The 13,509-nt window shown below is 44.5% G+C and overlaps 1 non-coding gene across 1 annotated transcript; it reads left to right on the top strand.

Moving 5' to 3' along the window:
* Positions 1-10,146: 10,146 nt before the first annotated feature.
* Trnav-cac (transfer RNA valine (anticodon CAC)) lies at positions 10,147-10,221 on the top strand. Its single transcript has one exon. It is a non-coding gene; the product is annotated as a tRNA-Val (tRNA).
* The last annotated feature ends 3,288 nt before the right edge of the window (positions 10,222-13,509 follow it).

Below are 13,509 nucleotides of genomic sequence, written 5' to 3' on the forward strand. Positions count from 1 at the left end.
CTGTTAGGTTCCTGACCTCCATCAAGTGAGAATAGGGATCCTTAGGGTCAAATGAGTTCTTAAAAGCCCTGCAGAGGTGCTTGGGTTTTCTCATGACTCCAAATCGCATAAAGAATCTATACCTGACAGTCAGTAGGCCTCAAATTGGAGAAGCAGAGCAGCATTAATGGCAGGCCTATTTGATCACTCCTGGTTCACCGGAAGTGTGTCCAGGCCACTCTGACTTTAGGCAAATGAGAGGCAAGGGAGCATATTTTTGACACTGTCTTGAGCTTCATCCCTCATGGAAACCACCAACCAGAGTTTTTGTTAAGTGCCTATATGGAAGAAGATGAGGGCCATGTGGCAGTGTTTTGGTTTTAATTGTGGTTATTTGTGTGGCAGTTGGAAGGGATGACTGGGTCCACCTTGGCTTGAACTCTGGTGTGATTCCCCTTAGATACTGAGTTCTGGAACTGACATCAGAGAAATATTGCCATGAATTGTGTTGGGATTTTAGGAGGCCACGCACAAGAGTTGCCTTTGCAAACTTATCTAGGGCCAGTGTTGTTTTCCACAGAGCACTATGAATTTCAGCTAGGATATCACATAATTTTATTCTGAAAAACTTGGCAGCCAGAGTTGAGAGGCAAAACACACATGGACCTCACATTGTATACCTCAATGGGCCTGGCTTCATGTGACATTATGGCCACTTTTTGGGAAGTCTTGCCTGTGATAGTCCTCCAGAGCTTTCTATGAAATGAGCTTCCTCACCATTTAATGTTTCCTGAATGAATTGAAACCCACAGTGCCTCCAACCTCATCCTTGAAAAATGGCTAGATAAATACCATATAATTTTTTAAATTCCCATGAACAGGTGGCACTGGACAACTTTTGGATGTCCTGTTGCTGATCATGAGTGTACCACACAGTGCCTTGATTGACTGGGTTTCATGAAAATGGTGTAGAACAGAGATGCCAGTAAGTTGGTGCCTGCTGAGTAGTGGGCCTAGAGGAGTGGTGGGCAGGTGTGTGATAAAACATCTGTGGTGGGGCCATGAGGATCCGGCATTGTCTTCCAAATGGCTTGTGACAGACATGGCGTAGCCAGCAGACCCTTTTAAGTAAAGGCATCTTGTTATATGGAGAACTTTCAGGGCAATGTTCAGAATCAGGTTGCTATAGTCAAGGGGGCAAGCTACATGGGATAGAAGCCTGGTTGCTGCATTCTCTTGCCGACCCTGTCCCACCACACGTGACAGAACTCCCTCCAGCACTGTGTCCCAGTTGAACTCCTTGTATTTCGTTAAGCAAATACCACACTCCCAGTGCAACTGCAAGAAACACCAGGAAAAATGGAGGATGACCAAATGGCTTCACGGTTCACAGGGGGGGAGACACTTAGTCTCCTATGGCTACAGTTTACCTACAAAGATAGAATTCAGCACTGCTGCCTCATGTTCATTGGAAAATAAAAAAACACGTCCTCCAGGTCACATAGATGCAGACCCAGCTTTGATGGTCTCACTACAAAGGAAGCTAAAGCTCCTGACAGATCTTTTTTTATTTTTTGTTATTGCCAAATAATGAACATTGTGTTTTAAATCAAAACAGTAGTTCACACCCAACATACCCATGCTTTGGGAAACAGCAGACTGCATATAAATGAAGGTCCTATAATCTGTGTTTCCTGGCATTGTGGGAGATGTCTGAAGTGTTTGGAAGTACACACACATGATGACTGCATGTTGGTGAAATTGCCAAACAGCACATTCCTCAGACCACATTGCCATCATTAAGTGAAATATGAACACATTCAATAAGTTAAAGGGATTTTATAAATAATTCAAATGAAATACAGTAAAAATTTGAAATTTTACTGAACATTCACTTACCTGATTAAAATGATTTTTTGCAGTCTCCAATTCTGTAACTATTGTACAAACAGAGATTTCAGCTTGCTTTCTCACTTGATCCTCTTTGTTAAATTCTCTTTCTTTTTCTTTTAATGGGTTCTTATTTTTTGCATGTAACATATCATCATTTTTTCTCTTCACCTCGTCTTCTTTTAAGGTATATCTCAAGTTAATATGGATGCCTTTTTATTGATTTTTGCCAAAAACCAAAAATGTCTGTTTATGTTCTGGCTCTTTGTATGCTGATTTAGTATCTTAATAAAAATTCTATGTTCTCTGAAGCTTTTATAGTTTATCATTTTAAATTTCTCCTTTAATCTTGTATAAAACATACATAATTGAAAGTCAATAATAAAAGATTGTTTTGTTATTTGATAAGTTTCTTTTACTAGCAAATCTTTTAGATACCACAGAAGAGGAATTTAGAAATGATTTGGTAAATTGACAAGTTTAAGGTAATTTTTTTTTGCACAATACCGACTATCTTCTTAATCCTACCGACTATCCCTTTTTGACTGGATGTTATCTTCGACATTCAATCATCCAAGGTACAAGGTCCTATGCCATTCTATATAGATTTATCTGAGATATCCTTTCAGAATGTATTTCAAATCTAAGTATCCCAGTCAAGGACCCAATGCCCTTCTGGGCTTCAAATCTCACCTAGATTTCTGTTTTCATACTTCTCTGGTATATTCTAGTAAATATCGCAGGTTCCCACTACCATAATTCATTATGCAGAATGTTTCCTACCCCAAATTGAACATGTTATTAACTCAAACCATACACTTTACCGAAGAGCAGGAACAGAGTTGGTCTTACAATACTGTAATGTAGGGAATCTTTCACCTGCTAAGAACCTCGAAGGTCCATTCAGAATGATCCCTTGAGGAGATGTAGGCAACTATGAAGGACCTGAGAGAGCAAAAGTCATCTTCCATGGCAAAGATCCTGTTCAGGATGAAGGGTGTGTCTGAACCAGCCTCTATCTTATTAATATAGAGAAAATGGACAAAACGGGGCCTGTTTGGAGAGCTCTTTTTGGGTGCCTATGATTGATATACCATTCTAACTTGTGAAAATGTCACAAGAATTAGGGGCAGCCTCCATGTCATGGGACACTTGAAAGCAACTGTTAGGACAAAGTGGTTGCCAAGGCAGTGACCTCATTCAGTTTCTGAAGGAAGTGACCTACCTCTCTCCCTTGGTGATGAAACTCTCTGAACTTGGGATCCAGGAAGCCAGGCACCCAGAGCCAGTACCTGTCCCAGTTCCAATGGGCTCACTTTTTTGGTCCTACCAAGGACAGAGTCAGTCTTTCTTGGTACCTACTGCTGTGAGGATTGCCAAATGCCAGGAGAGCTCTGAAGAGGGGCCTTTCCTGAGGAAGCAGGTAGTGGTTCACCACTGGCTCCTGACAACTTCACAGGTTGGCAAAGGAGACCAGATCTGAGACAGAACAGGCCATTTCGGGGGAACATAATATGGCTCACCAGTCAGAGGACATTCTGGATACTCACAGACCTGCTTTGGGGAAGAAATTGCCTTTGTTTGTGTGGGTGTTATTTTGTGGTTTGTCTCATGTTCTGAGAATAGGGAGGAGAGGCGGTTTGTTTGGTTTGGAGTGGAGTGCTTCTAGAAAGTCGTTTGACAAGGCGAGGGTTTCTATCTGTGTACCCCACTGCTCACACTCACAACAAGCTGTGATGTAGGTGTTGTTTTCTTACTTGGCAGTTAAAGAAATAGATGCTCATGTATGAAGACATGAATGGTGTGACTCTGCTTTGCATACAACCAGAGAAATGAAAAATTGTGCTCCATTTGTGTACTATGAATCAAAATACATTCTGCTGCCAGGTATAACAAATTAGAATGAATGAATAAATAAAAGAGATAGATGCTCAGAGAGTATGTCCCATGTCATATAGTAAAGGGGAAGAGCTGGGGTCCATTAGGCAGACGCCCATGTCCTCCCCATCTCCTTTGGAGGACATAAGTGGCTCCTTTCATCCTGGAGGGATGCTGTGAGGTTGAGGGGGCCCTGGAACTTTCAAGCCCCCAAGAGCACAGAGGCCTTGGGATATAAGAAGAAAATTTTCCAGGCTCAGCCTGGACTTGATGATCCAGAAGCCCTGGAGGATAAAGCTTAACCATCTGGGTATAAAAAATAAATTCTCAGGTTGGGGATGTGGCTCAAGCGGTAGCGCGCTCGCCTGACATGCGCGGGGCGCTGGGTTCGATCCTCAGCACCACATAAAAATAAAATAAAATAAAGATGTTGTATCCACCGAAAACTAAAAAATAAATATTAAAAAATTCTCTCTCTTTAAAAAAATAAAAAATAAAATAAAAAAATCTCCCCAGAATTATGGAAGAATAGCAGAAATGAATTGCAGAAATGGCACTAGGGAGTACACAGCAGCCCCTAACAGATCCTAAGCCCCCGTCATGGATAGATAAAACAGTACTCAGAGTGGTCCTAAGGCCCAGTGACAGAGGCCCACCTTATTCTCTCCTGCCTGTACCTCCTTCCCATTAGCCCTAGCCAAGCCCTTCACCCCAGTGCTCCCAGGGAAGCCCCTTCCAACAAAGATCACCCCCTCCTCACACCTTTAGCTCTTGGAGCCACTGAGCTGGCAAGCCATATGGAATAGATTATTCTAGATCCATGATAATCTGATTATCTGGCCATGGAGCAGTTGGATGCTCAGCAGTGGATGTGGCAGTCACAGGCATCAGAGGGGTGATAGGAGGGAGGGGGTGGGAAGGGAGGAGAGAGATCTGGCAGATTCCCTGAAAGGCTCAAGATGAAGTGCCAGAAGCCCCGTGGGTTTGAGGGCTCTGATAATGCCCAGTAAATAGGTAGCACCTCTCACATGTGAGTTCCTACACTTCCTCCAGGTAAGTGGGAGTGATCTGAGCCTTAGAGTGAAAAGTGGAGAAACTGAGGCATAAAGAGATTAAGGACTGAAGTAACCCAAAACAAAGATGCAGACATGTAAAGGTGGGGAAACCTTTATCACTCACACCTCAGTTTCTCTAACTGTAAAATGGGGCAGAGACTCCTGTATTTCTTGGAAGAAAACAGCCCAAAGGTTGACCCTAGACTTTCCAAGGTCCTTGCATTCCCAGACAAAGCCAGCAGATGGCACTGCCCAGCCGCCTGGGAGCTTTGAACCTGCACAGGACAGACCTTCCTCTACTAGCCAGGACTTTTTTTCTGGAGCTAGGGCCATAAGAGAGGCTTGGCCCTACCAGAGAATAAAGGCATCAGGACACTGGTAACTGTGTAGATGACCAGGGGAATGCTGGGGCTGGCTTCAGAAGTGAGTGCAGCTTGGCACAGTGGCACACACTTGTAATCCCAGCAAGTCTGGAGTTTCAGGCTGGAAAATCACATGTTTGAGGCCAGCCTTAGCAATGTAGGGAGGCTCTAAGCAACTTAACAATAACCTGTCTTAAAGTAATAAGGGCCGGGGATGTGGCTCAGTGGTAAAGCACCCCTGGGTTAAATACTCAGCACAAAAAAAGTGGGTGCAGCTTGGATTGGTGCAAGAATGTTGGGCTGTGACCCCCAAATAGGCCACTGGCCCTCTCTGAATCTATTTACTTATTTCATCTATCCACCAGGAAAAACATGCATTTATGTACAGAGAGGGAGCCCAGATGAAAAGAATGAGAAGAAACGAGACAGGTTCAGGAGGGTAGGGGCCAAGCAGAGTTTAGCACCCCCCTGACCTAATGCTCTGGGTACAGTTAATGTAGAAAAGGTCAGAACCCAAGCCAACTGAAACTCTAGGTGGGGGGCTGCCCCGGGCTCTGTGCCCTGCCAACTGCTGCATGAGGAATTGCAGGGCCACCTCAGCTGCCAAATTGGGTCAGTGTCCAGCCTGCTTGATTCCTCCTCTCTCTCCCACACCACACTTTTCCTCCAGAAAAGCATGGATGGAGCTATATCCAGGCAAGAGACCTAAGTCTCAAGCCTACTCTGTCCCTACCCCTTCTCTCACATACTGCTTACTACAGCACCGTGAGGTGCCAGGAGAGTGGTCTGCCTGGCAGGAGGAAGTGCACAGGGCTGGATTCCTGGCCTGGGATTCCACACAAAGTTGGTGGGGTAGCTTAGGCCCTCAGCCAGCTGCAGGTCCTCTGTCCCCAGAGCAAATGTACCTGACATTAAATCCCATAAAATGCAGAGTGAGGATTTGTACGATTGAACTGTAATGTGTGGGCAGGACCTAGGGGAGGAAGGAGCCAGCAGTGTGTGCCTGCAGGTCTTTTGTGAAAGGCGTCCCTGGACAGGCTAGAGAACCCTGGGAAAGGGATGAAGCTCACGCTGGTGTTGTAACCTTCAGGGACTTATATGCACTCCCCCTTCTTGGCCAAAACTTTGTCATTTGACTCTCCTGTCTGTACCTCCTTCCCATTAGCCCTAGCCAAGCCCCCCACCCCAGAGCTCCCAGGGGAGCCCCTTCCAACAAAGATCACCCCCTCCTCACATCTTTAAACAATAGCATATTGATGCTGGGGATTGGAAAGAGAGACTTTTATCTGTTAGGTTTACATTTTTCACAAGGAGACTGTATTCATGTATTATTAATATGCAGTTTAAAAATATTTTTTCAGGGGCTGGAGTTATGGCTCAGTGGTAGAGTGCTCACCTAGCATGCACAAGGCACTGGGTTCAATCCTCAGCACCACATAGTGTAAAATATATTGTGTCCACCTAAAACTAAAAAAGTAAATATTAAAAAAATAATTTTTTAAGCAATGGAAAGCTGACAATGCACTTCCCAACTTTTTTCTTTGTCTTTCTTTCTTTTTTTTAATAAGCTTTGAAAACTTTGTTAAAGAAAAAAATTGCATAAAAATAAATAAAAATGACTTTTAAGTATACATATAAGGATGTACCTATGAGGAAAACTAAGGAATTTCAGTATATGCCTTGTGTTAAGTAAACCATTGCCATTGTACTGTGGAGTACCAATCATGACTTAAAAATCTTGTTGCAGAAATACAATCATTGATACAGAAAATACATCAGTGATTTTTTAAAAAACATTTATCTTTTCTTTCTTTCTTTCTTTTCTTTTTTTTCATTTTTTTTGCAAAACTCTTTTTAATTTTCCATATTTTTATTGGTGCATTATAGTTGTACATAATGATGGGATTTGCTATTACATGTTTGTACCTGTGCCCAATATAACAATATAATTGGTTAATATCACTCCCCAGCATTCCCCCCACTCCTCCCTTCCTTCCTCTGCTTGGTCCCTTTGATTTTCATGAGATCCCCAAGGTACCACCCCACTTCTTTTCCTTTTCATCTCTAGCTTCCATATATGAGAGAAAACACAATATACAACATTTGACCTTCTGAGTTTGGCTTATTTTGCTCAACATAATGTTCTCTAGTTTTATCAATTTTCCTGCAAATGACAAAATTTCGTTTTTCTTTATGGCTGAATAAAATTTCACATTTTCTTTATCCATTCGTCTGTTGATGGCCACCTAGGCTGGTTCCATAGTTTGGCTATTGTGAACTGTGCTGCTATAAATGTAGTTATGCATGTATCAGTATAGTTTGATGATTAATATTAGTATTAATTCTTTAGGATAAATACCAAGGAGTGGTATAGCTAGGTCATATGGTTGTTCCATCATTTGGGGAAACTCCATACTGGTTTCCATAGCAGTTGTACTAATTTACAGTCCCATCAACAGTGTAAAAGTGTTCCTTTTTCTCCACATCCTCTCTTCCAACATTATTATTTTAATTTTATTTTTTTGGTACCAGGGATTGAACTCAGAGGTGCTCGACCACTGAGCCACATCCCCAGCCCTATTTTGTATTTTATTTAGAGACAGGGTCTCACTGAGTTGCCTAGTGCCTCGCTTTTGCTGAGGTTGGCTTTGAACCGAGATCCTCCTGCCTCCCTGGGATTACAGACTTGTGCCACTGCATCCAGCTATTATTTGTAGTCTTGATGATTTCCACTCTGACTGGTGTGAGATGAAATCTCAGTGTAGTTTTGATTTATATTCCCCTAATTGCTAATGATGTTGAACATTTTTTTCTATATATTTGTTTGGCCATTTGTATTTCTTATTTTGAGAAGTGTCTGAATAATTCATTTGCCCATTTACTAATTTGGCTATTTGATTTTTTGGTGTGAAGTTTTTTTTGAGTTCTTTATACATTCTAGATATTAATACACTGTCAGAAGAGTAGCCAGCAGATATTTTCTGCCATTCTGTAGGTTTTCTCTTCACATTCTTAATTTTTTCCTTTACTGTGCAGAAACTTTTTTTTTCATATATATTTTTTTAATTTTAACATTTATTTTTTAGTTTTCGGTGAACACAACATCTTTGTTTGTATGTGGTGCTGAGGATCGAACCCAGGTTGCATGCATGCCAGGCGAGAGTACTACCGCTTGAGCCACATCCCCAACCCTGTGCAGAAACTTTTTAATTTGATGCTGTCCCTTTCATTAACTCTTGGCATTACTTCCTGAACTTTGAGGGTCCTGCTGAAAAGTTGCTGCCTGTGCCTATTTGCTGGACTGTGAGCCAACATTTTCTGCTAGGGGTTGCAGAGTTTCGGGCCTGATGCCTAGGTCTTTCATTCATTTTTAGTTGATTTTTGTGCAGGGTGAGAGGAAAGGGTCTAGTTTCATTCTTCTACAGAAGGATAACCAGTTTTTCCAGCACCATTTATTGAATAGACTGTCATTTCTCCAATGTTTTTGGCACCTTCATCAAGGATCAGATGACTGTATCTGTGTGGACTTGTCACTGTGTCTTCTATTCTGGACCATTGGTCCAATATCATGCAGGTTTTGTTACTATGGCTCTGGAGTGTAGTTTGAAGTCAGGTATTGGGATGCCTCCAGCATTGCCTTTTAAACTTAGAATTGCTTTGGCTACTCTGCGTCTTTTCTTCTTCCAAATGAAGTTAAGGACTATTTTCTTTTCTAGTTCTGTGAAGAATGTCATTGGTATTTTGATGGGGATTGCATTGAATCTGTATATTGCTTTTGGTAGTATGGCCATTTTAACAATATTAATTCTGCCTAGCCACAGACATCAGAGGTCTTTCTATCTTATGTTTTCTTCAGTTATTTTTTTTCTTCAGTGTTCTATAGTTTTCTTTCTCTTTTTTGGTTGTTCTGGGATTGAACCCAGGGCCTTGTGCATGCATACCAACTGAGCTCTATCTCCAGTCCTATAGTTCTCTTTGTAGAGGTCTTTCATCTCCTTTGTTAGATTCATTACCAGATTTTTTTTAGGCTACTTTGAATTTTGAATGGAGTTTTTTTCCCAAATAATCAGCAAATTTATTGTTTGTATATAGGAAAGTTACAGATTTTTGTATGTTGATTTTGTAACCTACTACTTTGCCAAATTTGGGTTTTGGCTCTAGCAATCTTTTGATTGAGTTTTTTTTTAATCTTCTAAGTATAGAATTATAGCATCTGCAAATGGTAATGATCTGATTTCTTCCTTTCCTATTTTATCCCTTTTATTTCCTTCTCTAGCTTAATTGCTCTGGCTAAAATTTCTAAGATCATATTAAATAGGAATGATAAGAGGGAACATCAGTGATGATCTCAATAAGTCAGTGAGAGAAGTTGGTCACAAAAGAAGGTGCTTTCTGCATACCCACAGTAAGTGAAAGCAGGGACTCAAACAGATGCTTGTATGCCAATGCTAACAGCTGCACTATTCACAATAGCCAAATGGTGTAAACAATTCAAACATCCACCAATAGATGAATGGATAAACAAAACATGGTCTACAAAACAATGGAATATCATTCAACCATATGAAGAAATGAAGTGCTGATGCATGCTGCAATGTGGATGAACTCCCAGTAACATAATGCTAAGTGAAATAAGCTAGACTCTATGAGAGGCATAACTCAGTGGTAGAGCACTTGCCCAGCATGCCCAAGGCCCTGGGTTCAATCCCCAGTGCTGCCAAAAAAAAAAAAAAAGATATAAACCAGACACTAAGGACAAAGGTTGTGTGTTATAGAGATTGGAGTCTTAGAGATTGGGAGCAGATTAGAGATTATCAAGGGCTGGGGTAAAGGGGTAAGAGGGCTTTATTGCTTAATAGATATCAAGTTTCTATTTGAGGTGATGAAGACATTTTAGAAACAGCAGTGGTAAGAGTTGCTCACATTGTGAATGTAGTTTATGCCACTGAATTGCCCACTTAAAAATGGTTATGATAGGGGCTGGGGATATAGCTCAGTTGGTAGAGTGCTTGTCTCACATGCACAAGGCCCTGGGTTCAATCCCCAGACTACCCCCAAAAAAATGGTTATGATGGGTGGGGAGGGGGATGTAGCTCAATGACAGAGCACTTACCCAGCATGCATGAGACCCTGTGTGTGGAAAAAAAAATGCATACTTTGTGTTATATATCATGATTTTTAAAAAATTTAAAATATATGGGCTGGAGTTTTGGCTCAGTGGTAGAGCACTCGCCTAGCATGTGTGAGACTCTGGGTTCAATTCTCAGCACCACATATAAATAAATGTATAAAATAAACGTCTATCAACATCTAAAAAAAATTAAAATACAATGCAAAAAAATCTTGACTTATGAATTCTGTCTCAGTAAAGCTGTTTTTAAAAAGAAAAATATGGGTTAAGGGTATACCTTAGAGATGAAATGACTGCCTAGCACTTGGAAGGCTCTGAGTTCAATCCCTAGTGCTACAAAAGAAAAAAAAAAGAAAGAAAAGAAAAAGGAAAGAAAAATATACCAGAAACTTCAAAATACAGAAAAACAACTATAAAAAGTGACATTCTCTGTCTCAATGCCTTTTTGTCCCGTGCAGGTATTAGCGAAGCTGCCTGGCAAAGGTGAACCCGCCCTAGGATGCTGCTCTCTCTAGAACTGAACAGGGGAGGGGCACTTTAGAGACCCTTCTTTTTGCTTGTCTGTATCTTATTTTGGTAACAGGCACGTGTTACTTTGGTGAAAGATAAGAAAGGAGGAAAGGAGGGCAAAAACACTTTGCAGCCCCCTCCCCAGTTAGTTTGCAGCCCAAGAGGTAGGACCCAAGTTCCCTTTTGGCTGTTGGAGATAAGGTCAGGGAGAAGGCTCTTCTGCCCCAGGTCCTGCAGCGCCTGTAGGGCGGGCACCTCTCACTCTCCCCTTTGTCCTTCCCAACAGCAGTAGGGCCTCAGGTGTTTTACACAGGTGTCCATCTGATCCTCACAGAGACACCCTTTAATGAAGAATACCAAGCCTTAGGAGGGGAGACCGGCCCCAGCCTGAGCTGCCTCCCCTGGACCTTGTTGTCCTAGAAGCTTTGAGGCCTCCTTGACTTAATCTTCTTGTTGGAGGAAAAGTAGAGGAAGCTTCCAGCCTCCATGCTCAGCCTCCCGGGTGCTCCAGGGATGCCTGTGTCTCCAGCCTCCCTTACTTCCCAGTCAACAGTGGTCGCTTCCTTCCTCCTTTTCTTCTATGCTCTCCCCGCTGGCTCTGGGGTCCCCTTGTGGCAGCCCAGCCTGCCTACCCCCTCCTTCCTGGGGCCCCAGGCAGCCCTGCCCTGATGCAAACACAGCCTTCTGCCTGGCTTCCTGCTTCCAGCTCTTAACCTCCATCTCCTCTTCTTCCTCAAAATCCCTGTAGATCCACTGCCTTCCTAAAAGTCCAAGCTCTGCACTCAGCCAACCCCTGCCCACCTGCCTGTCCACACCATCTCCTGCTGCCCTAGTGGGGCTCCAGCCCCTGCCATGGCCCAGTGAGCTCTGAGTTTTGGGACTTAGGTTCGCAACTTCTCCTCTGCAGGATCCCTCCATGTGAAGAAACCCACAGTTTAGGGCCGCTCCCTTCCCTCCGGGGACTCATCCTGATGGCCCAGACAGCAGCATTGCTCTGATTCCACAGGCATCTGAACCCCAGGTCACCCCAGCTGCAGAGCAGTCTTCCTCCTCCCTCCACTCACTAGCAGGCCTCTCAGACCTCCGGGGAACCTCAGCCCTGGCCCCACCAGGCTCAATGCATGGACTCTGACTCAAAGGCAGATACCAGTGAGATAGAATTTTGGCTCTGAAGACTTTAGGCAAGTGACAGGACCTCTCCGGGACCAGTTTCCTCATCTGTGCCGTGCACGGGGTTTGAGAAAGGAGCAGGCTCCAACAGGCACAGTGTTCAGCCCTGCTTTGTGCTGAAGTGCTCAGAAGACAGGCCGGTCTGAGGTCAGGTCAGGGACGGCCCCGGTTCCAGGGACTGCTTTGCAACCTTGCTTTGGTGGTTGTAAGTCTCTGGGCCTCCTGATAACACTCATGGTCCACTGTCAGACAGGGCCTTGTCATCAGGCTTCCCTGGGACCCGGGGAGGCTGACTCAGGGCAACTGAAGTGAGGGGCCCCTTTCTGACACCTGCCCCCATACTCCTCCCATCCCTGGCTCAGTGATACATGCCCTGTCTTTACTTTGGCCTCCCAACCCCACCTCAGGAACACTTTCTGGGGCTTCTGAGGGGGCCTGTTGCCTGACTGTTTTGGAGGCCCCTCCACATTCTGGTTCCCAAGTCGACACCTTCTGCCCTGAGGGAGGCAGCAGCAGTGTCAACAGGCAGCCAAGAGGTGTGAAGGCAGCCACAGTGGCAAGGACCTCTGTGTTTGCTGGTAATGAGAATACCACTCGGCCCCTGCCTGCCCCCCTTCCCTCCAGTATCCCATAGCTGACACCCCAGGGCCTGGAGAGGACTCGAGATGAAAGGATGAGACCTGTGGTCAGAGGCCTTCTCCGGGGCCCTGTGTCGCCTTCCCAAAGGGGAAATGCTGTGGAGGACTCTTGGCGCAGTACTGTGGGCAGCCCAGGGTTGCTGGGGCCAGGCGTGAGCAAACCTGGAGACCTGTGCTCAGCTCCCACAGTCAGGCAGGACCTGGGTCACTGCCCTCCCACGCCCCTCTCAGGGTCAGGGCTGACTGAGCACGGGTAATGGGGGAGAATCTGGGGACCCTGCCCTCCCAACCTGATTGGTGGTTTGGGGAAGGGGAGAAGGGAGTGGTGGGATGGAGGCTTCGGTCTCCTCACTGGTCTGACAGGAACACCAACACGGCATTGCCTGCCTCACAGTACCAAGCTGACCCATACCACGTGGGCATGTCCATCCAGCGGTGAGAGTGGCCTTCTGGTTCCTGTCCTGGAAGCAGGCCCACCTGAACCACAAGCTGCAGGCACAGAGAGCAGGGGTGGAGGTGGTCTGAGCTGAAGGGCCTGGGAGCCTCGTTCTGCACTCCCTTATCCTGGGACTGGCCCCTGGATCTGGGATCTAGAAGTACCTCAGTGATCACCAGCCCCAACCTTTCTGCTGTGTCGGTGTTTGGCAAGGGCCATCACAACTGCCCACTCTTGTCTGGCATGCACCTAATGTGTAATAGTGATATGGCCTCTTCTCATCTGCCTCCATGAACAGGTCACTCCCTGTCTCACAAGATAGTCCCTCCAACCCCTAGGGCCAGGTCTCTCAGGGTTACTAACACATCCTCTTAGCTTCTTCTTTTTGGACTAAACACCCCACCAAGTCCTTGAGATGTTTCTCTGGTGACCTGGCTTCAAACCTCCCTCCCCTGAGCTC

This window comes from Callospermophilus lateralis, chromosome 12 (assembly GCF_048772815.1).
Source record: "Callospermophilus lateralis isolate mCalLat2 chromosome 12, mCalLat2.hap1, whole genome shotgun sequence".
In the NCBI taxonomy this organism is placed as follows: Eukaryota; Metazoa; Chordata; class Mammalia; order Rodentia; family Sciuridae; genus Callospermophilus; species Callospermophilus lateralis.